General features: G+C 39.4%; 1 protein-coding gene across 2 annotated transcripts in view; it reads right to left on the reverse strand.

The window, feature by feature from the left end:
- Window positions 1–16,316, reverse strand: part of LOC137620588 (glucose-fructose oxidoreductase domain-containing protein 1) — a 75,212-nt gene that overhangs the window by 18,082 nt on the left and 40,814 nt on the right. The gene's annotated exons all lie outside the window — the stretch shown is intronic.

A 16,316-nucleotide genomic window follows, 5' to 3' on the forward strand; every position in this document is an offset into this window, starting at 1 on the left:
ACCTGGGCTTTTGTCAAGCTGCTTAGATAATTTAAAAAAGGTATTGGTTCTTTGGACAAAGGTGGATTAGTGGAGAGAATAAGTTAATAGCCTTCTGACTATGGACAGCACCTACAGCTAAGGATGAAGGTATTCCCAAACCTGATAGACGTGAGACAGCCTTCCTCCTACAGGGATCTGTAGGGGAAGACCATCATAGCATTTTCCTAGAAGATCAACAAGCCATGTTGACATTTCAGATGGAATGTCCATTATTGCAAACTCCTGATGGTCTATCAGTTATGAAATGACTCTCTTAGAGGAGAAACTTCAAGAGATATAGTTGCTCCAGGACGAAAGGCAGACATGGGAGTTTTTTGAGAAAATTACCTCAAAGCGTCACTTTTGTCCTGATATCCACTTGTGCAACCACCTTATTGGTTCTATTCTTATTTATCATAGGACCCAAAATAGGGAAAGACATCTAAGAATGTTTTTACAAATTAAGAGAAGGTCCCAACCAGAGAGGAACACACTTGTTTTCTACACTTAACCACAAAATTCACAGGGACTGCTGCAACCTCAAAGACCTATCTGACATACAGTAGTCCAATCTTTAAAAAACTTTGATAATCCTTCTTAAGATCAAGATCCTGATGATCTGTAAACTTATCATCTATAAGTCAAAATAACCCCACTATAGACTGCTAGAGGGGATTCCAAGAATATTCCCCACTTTATTACCAAAAAACAGCACTTCTTTAGTCAACCAGCTCAAAAAAACCTTGTATTCAAAATTTTCTTTTCCTTACATTAACGATGATCTGCAAACTTATCTTCTATAAGTCACAATAACCTCACTATAGAATGCTAGAGGGGATTCCAAGAATATTCCCTACTTTATTTCCAAAAAACAGCACTTCTTTAGTCAACCAGCTCAAAAAAACCTGTATTCAAAATTTTCTTTTCCTTACATTAATGATAGGTTCAAGAGAATTAACAAGATCTGAATAAACAGCATGAATAGGCATTTGATTTATTTTAAAGATCAAATAATGTTTTTCGTGAGAATAAAGGCTTTACCACTAAAGATAGTAATCGACTAAAAATTTTTCAAAACTGAGGGTATAATTCATATTAGATATGGCAATGTCTGATGATCAACAGACTCAGGTGTTACCTCTAGCAACTTATTTGGATAACTTTCAGAAAAAAGTTTCCTTAATGACTGAAAAGGAGATATCTCCATCATTCCTCCATATTACAGTATTTATCTTTATTTTCCTAGCTAGGCAAATTCTTTTAAAAGAAAACCTCAGACCTTCCCTTCTGTTTACTTTGAATGGTAACCTTTGAGCCTGCACTAGGCAGCACTAGGCAAGATTCATCATCATCTCCTCCTTCCCCTATTGACACCAAAAGCCTCTAGCAAGATTACTAGCACTTAATTTCATACTGCTATGGAAAAGTTAAGATGCCCTAGTGGCTGACCCTACATTAGAAAAGTGCTCACTGCCTTCAGAAACACGATGAAACTGATTAACTTTAGCTGAATCTTTTGAAAGAATTATTTAATATAGATACGGTACACAGTATTGTACTCTGTTGCACAGGAACCCTACAGTATGTAATGCCATCAATATATAAGAATCAAGTGGTTACTGGCAAGAAATTACTTCAATGAGCAGCAGGATATAGCATTCAGACTACTAGCTTGGTCTTCCATCTTAGAAGCCAATATCGTAAAGAGCAGAATGGATCAAGGAAAAGTAAAGGTTTTAGAATAGAAAGACCTGAAGTTATTAGAGAGTGCAAGTCTCGTAGAAAGTGGATCGACTCCATCATGCACTGTGCACCATCAGAACCCACACTTACTGATGCACTAGAACCACTAGGCAAAACTTGAAGAATTAAGTTAGGGTTCAAAACTGGGATGATTAGGCTAAAATGTGTGACTTTGCGCGAAGACTCACTGGTCGTCTTAGATTTAACAGAAGACCAAAGAGGAGAACAGCTTATGAAGCTAACTACTATCAAAGCCTAAAAGCTAGTTAATAGCTTCAGTGGCATTTTCATAATATCCTTACTCTAATCAACTTGTCTAGTCTTCAATAAATTTTCCTCTTACATTAGGAACTCTTAATCTGACCAGCCATCATCTTAACATACATACGTCAACATACGAGGAACTGTAACCCCATATTCACATCAAATCATCTAAACATCATTGTTATCTACACCATACAAAAAAAAAAAAAAAAGAGAATGAGGATCATGATTAGCCTTAAATAAATCACTTGAACAATTTACTCAGGAATTATTAACAAACCGTATAAAGACATCCCTTATCATTAATGGCCTAATTCACACAAAGAATAACAATCTGGAGGCTGTAAATTGTTGACCCAGTAACGCAAGATTGACGAGAGACCTGAAAAGACAATGCATCTGCAGGTACACAAGCCATGCTTATTACTATTAACTGCCAGATTATCTCAATACTAGAGGCCAAAGCCTGTTGAAATGAAAGAAAATGGGAATTTCTTAGTTTTTGGGTAAACGTCAATTCAAATCGGGCTTCGAGAGAGAGGCATTATAAACATCAGGGGAGTTTCATAGAAATAACACTAACATTACACCATAAACAAACAATAACAATAAGCACCATATATCAACCTATTTTCAACAACTCAAGCATTAATATTTCAATGTTTCTCTCTACGTTCTGGACCATTAATTATTTACACGTTTATAATTATTTTCCTACTAATCCACTGCACTGCTTTGTACATTTCCAAGTTGCTAACGAAAAACAATAAGTACACAAACGCTTGATACATAATTATACAGAACATATTGTATTAATAAAGATTCTCAAGGTTTCATTGCATACATAAGAGAAAAATATTGAGAAAAATTATGTTAACACCTGGATTAATGTGAAGAATAATGGATAAAGTACTGAACTGTATGGTTACTGAATGACCACTCATCAAGGGTCTGAGATCTTAAGTTACAAATTTTAATTTCAGCTTCAAATGTTCTGCTATGAAAACAAAATGTTAGATTAACCAATTTTACTCATTTCAAGTAGGCAAGGATTATAATTTTCAACTTATATAAGACTGACCCATAGATTTTATTTTTTTAAATGTTTTTTTTTAAACTAGAATCTGTTATTTCCATACTTACCTTTGAATAAACAAGCTATTAAGTGAAAGTACCAACCTCTAAATAAAACTAATAAGAAAATCCTCTCTCATCATACCATTACTCCTCAATATTATGTAGCCACCAAACACTCACTAGTTACTGAGGAAAAAGTAGTCATTTGGACAGTGTTGGATGGCCTTGCCTAGGATGAAATGTAAACAATGCTTTAGGTTTAAGTGGACTCATCACCAAAGGTAAGTACTGTATTACTTGTCCTATCCTGAGAAAAGTATGGGAATACTGTTACAGATTTTAGTTTAAAAATCATGTCCATTACTATGAATCTTACCTCTGAATAGAACAAGCTGAATGATACACTTTCTAGATGGCGGGGAGGTGATACACACAACTTGAGTAAAAAAAATCTACATTTTGCAAATTAAGTAGATTCCTTTATTTCATTTAAACTGACACCCAAAAGAAATAATATATGGAAAGAAGAGCTTTACATCCAAAAACCATTTCTTGGAATTATCTTGTTCGAATGTAGTGGAATTACTGTACTTCTGTAATGAATAATGGTAAATTTTCTTAATGATGGGAAACCCAACTACTTGTAAAGCCTTAAAAATCCTTTTCCTTGTAACACATGGTGGATATATTCTCTCCATTTAATGAAAGAATGTTTGGCTTCGGATGCCAAAAAGATTTGACAGCTTGGCTTGGATATAAAGTGCCTGAACATTACGAGAAATATTTTTTGCTTTCTGAGAATCCTTGAACCTGTTAATAATGGACAGGATCATTGCTATGCTTGGAAAGGTATAAATGTCAAGCTCTTTCTAGTCTTTGAACTTTTATTATCAGCTACAATGTCTTAGGCAAGGCCTATTGAACAGCATAAACATCCATCTTGTTGTTGATTCCTTATTATAAAGATTACTCAAATTCTATGATAAACGCCTCACTAAACATAGATGTCATCAACATAGATGTCATCATCAAAACAAGGTGATCGTAATAGATAGAGTTACTAAAATACAGTTTCTTATAATAAAAATAAGATACGTAAAAATCTTCCTAAATTGCAGGTTACTGACAACCAATCTATGACCATGAAAACCCTTCTTCCATAGGTAAAACAGCTAACATATTCCATGAAAATACCTGAAACACGTGCGAGGTCTTTGTGCGTTATTTTCACAAATAACTGACTGAGAAGATTTGTGCTAAATTTAATCAAATTAATATTCACTGATGAATGCTTGGTACAGAGTCAGAGTCAAGGTACTGGGTAATGCATTTGCTGTCCTGACCTTTCAGTAACTAGAATTTCCAATCGTTACGTCCAGAGTCTGAATCCACTTTAGTCTTAGACATCATTTATGGCACAATAACCTGTCAAGTTTAATCAAATTCGATATTGATAGAAGTGTTTACTTCAGAAACAGTGGTCAAGAAACTGGGAAATGTATCGTCTGTCCTAACCCGTTTTATCTCTGATTTGAATTGTATTTTCCCTGATCTGGACTGTTCTTAGCTATGTCCTTTTTAAGACCACAACTAATAAAATGACAAATTTAAAGTAACTTGCATTTCTCTTAATACAAACATTGAGTTCTTTATTAGGGGATATACTTTTGGTAAAGCTGGAAGACTATCCATAAGACTTTTAGTGAGGTATAACTACCCCACCACTATTTAGAGGGGGGCTAAGGGACAGTACTGGCTATGTCGCTCTTACACACAAACACACACACACACACCTGTGTTGCCTTGACACTTTTGATAGCAGGTAGGACTTGCAGGGGGATAAATTTGTACAAAGAGTTCGAGGTTTGTATCGATAAGAAATATAAAAATTACTTAAAATTTGTCATTTGCTCCATCACTAAATACATACCATGTGACACTTTATTAGGGAACACTCATCCCTAAGATGGATGGAAGGCCTAATCAACAGGCTGGTCTTTGACCAGTGGTTTCCCACATTGATACGCACGCATAGAGGAAAACCGTGACATCTCGCTAAAACTTTGTGCAATAGCATGCTTTAGCGGCCTGAACAATAAGTGTGATTGTGTGATACTAACAATGTAACTTGTCTAGGTAAGAATTCCCAGAAGTCGTAGGATTCTTTTAACTAACCATAGATGTTACCCATTTCGCACCTCACCAGGGGGATGTGGGGATGCAACAAGTATATATTTCTATACCAGGTTAAACCAGGGAAATGGTTATAACAGTACCTGCAGACAGAAGAAGCAAGCTTGCAGAGTACCGCAAGTGCTGTTCCACAAGGGAGGGGAATATTAAAGAAAGAAGGAACCAGTCATTCTTATCATTCACCCCAGACTTAATCCCGGTAACCTCTGACCTCTACCATCTACTACTTGTCCATCTAATTTATAACCTTGTTACCCTAACTCTCCATTGTTTCAGTCATTTGGTTTTTCTACTGCTGAGCTATCTTATATACTGTATGTATCAAGAAATCTTACAGATTTTTCTACATGTTGGGAAATTTAAAAGAAGTGTTTACAACACTTGTTATGCAGCCACCACAGGACCAATGGAGAAAATCTCCATGTTCCTGTATGTCATATCTTGCAGGTAGTGGGCAGTGAAGTCCGTCTGACGCTTCCAGACACCCGCTTGTATGAGCTGCGCCACAAAGTAGTTTTCCTTGAACGCTATGGACATACCAACGCCCCTAACATCGTGAGCTCTAGGTTTATGCGTCTGCGGAGAAGGAGCAGGATTCAAGGCCCGGTCTATCACCTTACAAATCTATGCTGAGATTATGTTCTTAGTGATCCTCCTCTTAACCTTCCCCGTGCTGACAAAGAGTGCTTTCACTCGGGGGCAAGCTCCTGTAGTCCTTTTGAGGTAACACTTCAAAGCCCTCACTGGGCAAAGAAGCAGTTGATCCTGCTCATTGGTTACATTATGGAGATTCTCAATCCGGAAGGGCATGAATATAAGATCCACTACTCCCAGATTTTGAGTCCTGACGATAAACTCAGGAACAAAGCCGAGCTTCACCTCTCCCCATCCCTTTGAATGGGAGATATCATAGGAAAGACCATGAAGTTCACTTACACTCTTGGCCACAGCCAAAGCGAGAAGGAAAACCATCTTGAGGGTCGTGAAGATCTGCTCCCTGGCATAATGGTTTATAAGGAGCTCCTTTCAGAGATCGGACACGAACCACATTCCATGTAGGTGGTCTTACTTCTGACAGAGGACAGGTAAGCTCGAAACTGAAACTCCGTATGAGGAGAGACAATTCCAACAATAAAAAAATATTAAGTCCTTTCAATCAAGGCTGAGCGATAACTTTTCACCACTGAGAGACCGAGAGGAGCTTTTCCTCCCAAAGGTATACAAGGAAATCCGCTAATGCTGCAATAGTGGCATCGTAAGAAGAGATACCCCTTCACGACACCAACCACTTAGCTGGGTACACAGCAGCTGGAAATTCCTGGAGGTACCCAGACATCTTCTTCACAACATGTTGCGAAAAACCTTTTTGCGCAAGGAGATGCTGGATAACCTCCAGGCAAGAAGACATAGGGACTACGGCTTTGTGGTAGATGTTCAAGTGTGGTTGTCTGAGTAGATCGTAACATGGCGGGAGCTCCCTCAGGACTTCTGTAAGCAGCTGAAGGTCTGGGAACCATTTGACATGATTTCCTAGCAGAGCTATGAGGGTCATTGCTAAGTTGGTGAACAATCTTGCTTTTTTGAGCACTCTTCTCATAAGGCAAAACAGGGAGAAAGTGTAGACATCAATGCTGTCCCACCATTGTTGGAATGCTTGCCAGAGAGCCTAGGGATCCGGTACCAGGGCGCAGTACAGCAGGAACTTTTTGTTCAGCGACATTGCAAACAGGTCCATCATCTGGGAACCCCACAAAGTCAGGACTTTGTTGGCTACTAGATGATTCACAGACCACTCGGAGCCCACTATCTGAGTCACTTTGCTCAGGTTGTCTGCGAGCACATACCTTTTGCCAGGAATGAAGCAAGCTGATAGGGACACCAAGTTATCTTCTACCCATCTCAGAATCTCCCCTGTTATATGGCAAAGGTGCTAAGAAAAGCTACCGCCTTGCTTGTTTACATAAGCCACACCAACACCACAGAGTGACCCGCCATGAACTGAAGAAACTGTTGCAAGGCAAAAAGGCTGCCCTCATTTCCAGAAGGTTTATGTGCTGGGATCTTTTGGACTCGGGCCAGAACCCGGAGGCCGTGTGATGTAGCAGATGTAGCACTCACCCTTCTTTTGATACATCTGTGAAGAGCATCAATTTTGGGGAAGGAGAGAAGATCCACTCCTCTGTGGAGGTTCTCATCTGTCATCCACCATCACAGGTTCTCTCTCTTCTCATGTCCCATAGGGACCAGAGAATACGGCAAGTCCTCGTGTTGAACCCAACTGGACTTTAGGCACCACTGTAAAGATCGTATTCAAACCTGGCCATTGCATACCAGACGTTCCAGGGGCAATAGATAACCTATGAGACAACCACTGATGTGCCAGAAGTGCGTTTCGTTGTAAGAAGAGATTTGCTATCTTCTTCAGCCTCTGGATCCTGTCGTGGGAAGGGAAGACTTTCTGCAAGTTGGTATCTATGAGCATTCTTAGGTATACCAGTCTATGTGATGGTAGAAAAGAGGACTTCGAGATTTACCACAATCGCCCGATCATGACAAAACTTGAGGATTCTGTCTCCGTGTTGAAGAAGGGTCACCACCAAGTCTGCTAGGATCAGTTAGTGGTCCAAGTATCTCAACAGACAAATGTCTATCCTGTGGGCCCAGGTTGACACCAGGGAGAAAACTCATGAAAACCCGAGATGCTGTCGACAGGCCAAAGCACAGCGCCTTGAACTGGTGTCGTCATTTGTTGATGATGATCCTTAAATACTTCCTTGATGACGGATGGACTTGGATCTGAAAGTTTGCATCCATTAAGTCCAGTGTGCACATGAAGTCCTGTGATCTTACTGCCTGTCTGACCATGTCTGCCACCTCCATCCTGAATGGAGTCTGTTGCACTACCTTTTTCGCGTAGGAACTCGACAAAACTGGATATTAAGTCAATGGAGGGAGAGATTGTGTGAATGGGACGCAATTAACCTGACTGAATCTCGGGGACAGTCCAGGCCTCGGCCCCGTGCTACAGTCAACTCTGCCACCGGCGTTGCAGGCATCCCCCCCACTGGTGGACAAGTGAGAGGATTGCCCTCCCTAGCGGGAGTTGCCTCGAGTGCTACCTCTTCCTTCTTTACCCCCTTTTGTTGTTTCTGCTTCCCTTTGGCTGTTCTCAAGTAGAAAAAGGCTTCTTAGATGACGTCTTGGGAGTGCCTGAACTCCTGCTGTTCCCCTGAGGTCTACATGGTGGAGGTTTCCTGGATTGAGGAGCTGTTCCATGTGATCGTGAGGTAATCGCCCTCTGAAGGAGAGAGTCCTGACATGTCTTCCTCCAGTGCTCTGCTGCCCTTTCGACATCCTTCGCATTGAAAAGTGAAGATCCTTCCATAGTCGAGTTTTGTAGCTTTGGCCACTCCCGTCCTAGGATCTTGCTTGCTTGGTAAGCAAGGAACCCGACGGTCCTAGTACCCAATAGGAGAAAATTCGACATAAACTTCCTGGTATGTTCCTGCAACCACCTCTGTCTTGATCAGATGGCCCACTAACCCCAACCACAAATATAGCCACAAAGTAGTCTACATTGCAAACTTTGCTACCTTCTCGAAGTTTATGCCCTCGTTAGCTGAAAAGATGATGGAAAGCCCTGCACATTTCTGTCAAGAGACACCTTCCATCAGCAACTATCGCCTGGTCCAAGGATAAGGCTGAAAGGTTCTCCTCCATTACTTTACAATACCTTCTCTGCTGGATGAAAGCAGAGAGGTAGGAGTCTCGACAACTTGTGGGATCGAAGGAGTGTACTGTAAACCCGTAGCAACCTGCCACCCTTCAACCCCTAGATTTTCAGACACTGAAAATCTTGGACTAGCTGACCTAGGAAGATGTCGTCCTAATCATAGTCGTGCTGGTCATCATCCACCCATAGGAGTCTGTGGTGGGTTGTAGACATCACCATGATGCCTAGAGGAGTCCCTCAATGTCACAGGAACCTCCTTCGACATAGCCGTCACTGCTGAAGCTGAAGAACTTGGCACTTTCTCCTGGGCTCGAGTCAAAGTCCTCGAGGAGCAGTTCTCCATCACCATCTTGGTATCCTTTCTCTCCCTAGGGGGAGGATGAAACTCTGTCAGCAAGCCTGTTGTTCCTGGGGTGGGTCAGAACGGAACTCCTGCGCCTCGGGTCAGAAGATGGAGACGAGAGCTTTGAGGCACCAGAAGTCTCTAGCGGGATCCGAGGAGTGCTGGTTGAAGCTGCCGCTATGTGATATCTACCTGCGGGAGTTTGAGAAGAGCCAGTAACAGCCAGTCGAACTTCTCTAGCCAATTCAGTAAACCAATGCATGTCCTTATTGAAAGCAGGGATGGAGGATGGAAACTCACTAGGAGTTCACGAGCTGGAGATCGTCTGCAAGGTGCTTGTGGTCTAACTATCTACTGAGGATTATGCATGCTTACTAGCATACTGTTACATTGTGTCTTGATAGAGTGGGTTGGAGATCAAGGTTGACACTCTTGGCAATCGCTTGATGAGATCACAGTCTGCTGCGTTACTGTGCGGAGCTGTGTGGTCATGTACTGCTCCATGGATGCGCGCTGCTAAGTGGAACTCGTTGGCGCGCTGAAGCCTGGTCGCGCACTGCTGTGTGGAACAAGTTGGCGCACTGGAGCCTGGTCACGCTCTACTGTGTGGAACAACTTGGCGCACTGGAAGTTGTTCATGCGTTGGAGCCTGGTCGCGCTGGGACCTGGTTAAGAGCTGGACCACTGTGGAGTCTCGATGATGACAGGACTGCTGTATGATGCCTAAGTGATCGCTCCAGTTGCGTTGCTTATAAGGACTCCAAAGTGGAAACTGGGTAAAGTGAAGTGGAAGGAGGAGTGGAATCTGCAGGGGGAGACAAACTGGAAGGGCTAGTGTAGGAGGGCGAACGATGGACGCGTCAAACTCGCTGGGGGGTGAGGAACCTCCTCCTCGTGATCTGTCGAGCCCTACTCCGAGGGGCTAGTGAAAGGCAAGGGTGAAACCAAACGCCTTCTCATAGTCCAGCGTCACAGAGACCTCTCTAGAGAAGCTCTCACTCACATACAGGAAAGGTGTCCCTCATGAGCAGCAGGAACAAGCCTTGGACTTTGACAGGCAAACTTACAACACGGGGGAGTACCGTCGTCGGCGCTCTGAGCATGAACAGCCATATGCGATCTACTCGGAGAAGTTAGTGATGGTACTGGGGAGACTACGATGGACTCAGTCGCTAGAGACTCCTCTGGTAAGAAACCTTCGGAGCCCCTAGGAGGAGGATCAAGGTCAAACCCTGAAGAAGCTGGTGTGCACTTTCTCTCTGCTCCCAACTGCAACAGCTCCAACAGATCTTTCTTCCACAGAGGACCAGCAATACCCAAGGAAGTCCACAACTATAAAAGATCATCAACAGGTCCCTTAAACATAAGTGTTTTACCGGAGTTAAAAGACCACTACTCCTGTTCAATCAATCCCCTGACAAGCTTAGGGGAGAGATTGAGAGGGGAAGAAGGAAATCGAGGTTTCTTCAACTTTGAGGGCGACCCCAAAGGAGAAGAATCCGTCTTCGACTTCTTCTTTCACCTTCTACTAAACCTCTCCCACTGCAAGGATGGCTACACCCTATATTCATGACAGGCGTCATCCTGAGTACAGTACAAAGTCGTCCTCGGCAGATCGGGCATGTGTAATGAAAATCTGTCTCAATCGGAGACAAAAGTACCGTAACTGCGCCCCACATGTCCAGGACAAGTCCGCATGACGACCTGGAAAAAAAAAATCACAACCTGAAGAGAAAGCAAAGACAAAAGATTAGTCTAATGGACAGTCAGTGATATGAGCGGTGGAGAAAAACGATGTTCACTCTCAACAGAGTCAAAAACAAAAGTAACGAAACAACACAGGTGTGTGCGTGTGTGAGCGGGGTAGCTGGTACTATCCACTACCCCATCGCTAGTTATACCTCGCTAGAAATCTTGGGCCTATTCTTCCAGCTTTGCCGAAAGTATATTCCCTAATAAAGAGCGAAAGTTTGTATTTAGTGACACAACAATGAAATATTCACAGCATAGCCTGCACGTTCAGAGAGCCTGTAGCTATGATGAAGCAAAAACCCATTGGAGCTTAGACTTAAACCTTTTGAAAACTGTTTACACTTGTCCCACCATTGAACCAGATAAATCCAGCCAAATTATAGATTAATAATTAACCTTAGATATAACTTCCTGTTTAGCAGTCAAGAAAGATAAATTCATAAGAACATTATCTGTAGAAGACAAAGATGAACAAGCATTTCCAGGAAAGCTACAGTCCTCGAAAGCTTCATTCACATTTGCAATGTCAAATTTTTCATTCTGAAAACTCTTAGAAACTAACTAAAAGAGTATACAGGTATTCTGTTGCCTTCATAAGCTTGTGCAATCAATGAATTAATCCAATAAAACTGAAGATGTATACAGTATTATTAAATGCAGAATCCTGTATAATGCAAGACATATCAAGATAAACTACAAGAAAGCAGAATCCTGAATTATTATTCAATATCTTTTTTTTTAATTAAGAGATTAGTTCACCAAATATTTAACTAGACTCCACAAGACATTAGAAGAGTTGGAAGGCCCAGGCCTACATGGCTGAGGACTATGATGCATGAAATAGATGATGAGTGGAAAAGTATTGAAATAAAATCTCAAGACAGAGACAAGTGGCAAAATCTAACCGAGGCCCTTTGCGTTAGTAGGCATAAGAGATGATAATGATGATTTTTTTTTCTTTTTTCTTTTTTCTGTACATATAAACTAGCAACCACAATGGAATTACTGTATTCTATAAAGGCTTTTGGATCAGCGGATAATGTGTCAGCTCAGGCTGACACATGAGAGAGATATGACACGACTTACCCTTAGGTAACCCCCACCTAACCCTAACTGTCTGTTTAGCAGAACTGGGTTGTTAACCTAAGATATTATCTTTCAAAATGTCATGTGTGTGTTTTTAAGCACCCAATCTAGTATCAGGACTACCTGTCCCCTAAAAATTTAGTTACGGTACAGTATACAACAACACCAACATCACAGCATCTAGAGTATATTATTTTATTTCAAATATAATCAGGACGTTAACTGATAACAGATTCTATGATTTAAGTGTCATCACCACAGGTTTTAGTTATCAGTTCTTTATGCATTGATAAGGAACCTGCATTAGTCCTCTTACCTTCTTCAGACGTGGAGAAGAAAGGATGTGTGTACTTTGTGTGATGGCTTTATGGTCTTTCATGCCATATCCACATACATTTCAGGTGTAAATGGATGGATCATCAGAAAATCAACAATGACCGTTCTTTACTCCCTTTATCCTTTGCAGACATTTAGAAGAGAAGTGGACCTTAATAGCCTATTTTTCCATGTCCACAAAATATATATTCCTAGTGGAAATGAGCGCTCCAACAAAAGACACTTGGGATGGTTTTTTGTCACATTGCCTACCTACGATTAATAAGAACACCAAAGGTAGTACCTGGCAATAAGTATTTAAAGGTCTGACTGGGTTTAGAGTTTGGCTGTGGTGTTGGACGTGGTGTTAAAGGAGAAGAATTTAGTTTTCCACTACCTATTAAACAAGGAAACTGAAAACTATTAATTGTTGTATAATTTATTGGTACACCTTAGGTAGATGATTTATTGAAGACATGTCAACTGGAAAACTTCCTTATTATGTACCAAACATACCAATATAATGTAGGATCCATAATTGAAATTAATTAATGGATGGGATATGAGAATTAAAAAAAATGGGAAACTTCCTAACTATTTACAGTACGTACTGAAAACTGCTGTTATTCACTCGTAAAAATGCAGAAACAAAAAGTAAAAATTGCAACAAAGGGTAGACTGAATTTCAATTATAGGATTCATTTGCCTGCATTTAGACTAGAGCTGATCTCGAGGAACCACCATCCCTAATATCAACCTCAGAGAAAATTAGGTATCCAATATTCACTTTTGATATTTACCCATTCAAAATGTGATAAATCTGAAATGATCACATAACACTTAGAACAAACATGTCACCCAAACTAAGCTGATGAACGATTGCTAAGCATATGTGTACTGTACCTCTTAATGGAAATTATTAATCATCCCAAATGATGCATAAGATATGTAGGGATATATGAATAACATTGGAGGCTAGATTACCCAAAAAGTTTATATTCTTGCATGAAGCAAAATAATAAAAACAAGAAAGTCGTCTCCCTATAACATGAAAGATTATATCATAAGGCAAACACTACCAAAAATAAAGCAACATCATCATCACAGTGATCGTCATCAATGGACCACCTCAACCTTCTTCTAGACTTCCAGAGTATTAAAAGACAATGAAAGGCTAGCATAAAAAGACAAAGTTAAGATAGCACCTTGCCAGATTAAGGTGCCAAAAATGGGAACTCCTCATCAGAAACTACATGCATAATAACCACCAAGGATATAGGACTTAATGAATCACAACTAAGCAAACATTCAATGTTGGAACAAAACGGTGTTCAGATTCATCTGACTAACTTTGAACCCCTCTGTTCCATTAGCCATTCTACATTTTACTCTAAATACCGCAATTCAAGCTAAGCAGATATCTTTAAGTCTCCAGAACGTTCGTCACCATAAAACACACACTGATGGCATTGAAGGGATAGAGGACATCCGGTGCCTCAGGTAAAAAAAAAAGAGGGAGGATAAATTAAAGTGAAACTTGTTAACGTTACGTTTAAAGCTGTATCTTAGAGAAGGACTGGCCATAAACACCTGAATAACGCAGAACGGCCGAACAATCAAAAAATCCCTTACAGATGTCTAAACAAAAGGAATCTCAAAACAAACGAACTAAAAAAAAAAGATAAAAACTAGAGGTGTCATAATTACAGAAACAATTAAATAACGTATAGTTTACAATTCTTCCCAGGCATGGCCATCAAACACTACTTCAATGGCCACTCTCTTCCCAGTACCTACCCGAGTGTTTTAGTGGCATAATAGAGGTAGAGAAGATATGATGGCAGAGGTAAATTTTTTTTTATTTTATTTAGAGGTCACTAAGTTGGCACTTCCACTTGATGGCTTGTTCTATTCAGAGGTAAAATTCATGGAAATATAAGAATTAATTTTGTTTAATAAATTGCAACTACTGTATTCAATAAACTGAAGATCACATTTATATTTAAATCTAATGCTGGTGTAGCAATACCTTCCTCTCCATAACACCCATAGGAGCAATGAAGCAACATGGTTCCATATTTACACCAGCTTCATATAATTCATGTAGTGCAACCTTAATTTTCTGTGCAAGAGAATACTTTGAAAATAGTTCTGAAGAGCTTCTTTTACACTCCCGTTACAATTTCTGTGGTAAGATTTTCAATAATCTGAACTGACCTCCTTACACAGTCTAGCTTAGAGGCATTGTTAGACATAATTAAGTTTTCTTATCCAATACGGCAAAAAATCCTATAGTGAATCTTTAATCTAAAGCAATAAAATGTTAACATCTCTAAACTTAATAAAGATCAGGTGTTGGGTATAATATATACATAACTGATAAAAAAAAATATGATAAAAACTTGTGCATTATTCAAAGAATAACCTCAAATCGATCAATCAAAAAAAAAAGGAAGTTCCATTGAGAAATTAATTCTAATCCCAAAATTTAATGATTTATTAAGCCACTTAGTTATAAGTGGGTAGAATAGATAATTATCTATGAAAAGCTATTTCAACTCAAGTAAACCCATTTTGTTAGAAAATCACTTAAATTTTTCACTGTAATTTACATTAGCATTGTCACTACATCACAGTTACAATATATTGGGAAAAATTTAGAATCATCAGTGCAGATTTTCAGCCCTTCATTTCCAAGTGACATCTTTTAAATCAAGAGATTTCCTATTAAGTTTAAAGAATCTATCAACCTTTTCTTACCTTGGGCTTATAGCATCTTGCTTTTCCAACAAGGGTTGTAGCTTAACTATTATTAATAATAATAATAATAATAATAATAATAATAATAATAATTTTTCAGTTCTGTTTTTTATCAAATATTGTGCATTAAGGACTCTTTGTCTGGTTGATTGTTAGTACATTCTCTCTCATATTTTTAGTTTGATATAAACGCAGTACTTTTATCTGACCTCCATTAGGATCATGAAAGCTCTTGTATCCTCAACAGAGCTAACCCATAACAACACTTTAAATATGATTGCTAGTAAATTCTGGACACTAGATCCTTCCAGTTCAGCTCTTTTCCTTGATATTATTCCTTATACTACATGCCGCTCATTTAAAATTGTGTCATCTTTCATAGCAAATTCTCTTTATAGTTCTTCAATTACAGAAAAAAATGGTATACATATTTTTAAAAAAAATCTTCCAAGACTATTCATCTACAGATGTTTTAATTGTTAAGTTTTGTCTGGTCTTCAGTAGGTGCCTCTTATTTCAAATTATTGTATTGAGAAAAAGCTTGATCTACTAAATTCCTTGACTGATAAAAGATAAAAATATCTGGTATTGCTACAGTATTCAATTACCTGACTGTGCATGTTATGTAAGATCTGTCATAATACTAACCAATCTTTGCATTCAGATCTTTCCAGACCATACCTTCCACCAAGCAGTAAAGCAGTACTAAAATTGCAAGTAAAGTTTGACAGTCTCGCCTTTTATTTTATAAGGCTTAATGCAATACAGTATTCTAGAAGTTCTTTTCTAAATGTGATCAAACTATGGAATGATCTTCCTAATCGAACAAATCAATAGGTAAGATTTCAGAAGTTCAAACTTAGTGCAAATATTTTCTTCTAGACCATGGTAACCTAATTGTCATTTCATTGCGTTTACTATTTACTAAACATTGTCATTTATCTTTAGTTTTATTTTCTATTTCTCCTTTATAGTTTATTCTTTACTTGGACATATCTTTCCTGCATTAAGGCACTTTCCTTACCAGGC

This window comes from Palaemon carinicauda, chromosome 27 (assembly GCF_036898095.1).
Source record: "Palaemon carinicauda isolate YSFRI2023 chromosome 27, ASM3689809v2, whole genome shotgun sequence".
Classification (NCBI taxonomy): Eukaryota; Metazoa; Arthropoda; class Malacostraca; order Decapoda; family Palaemonidae; genus Palaemon; species Palaemon carinicauda.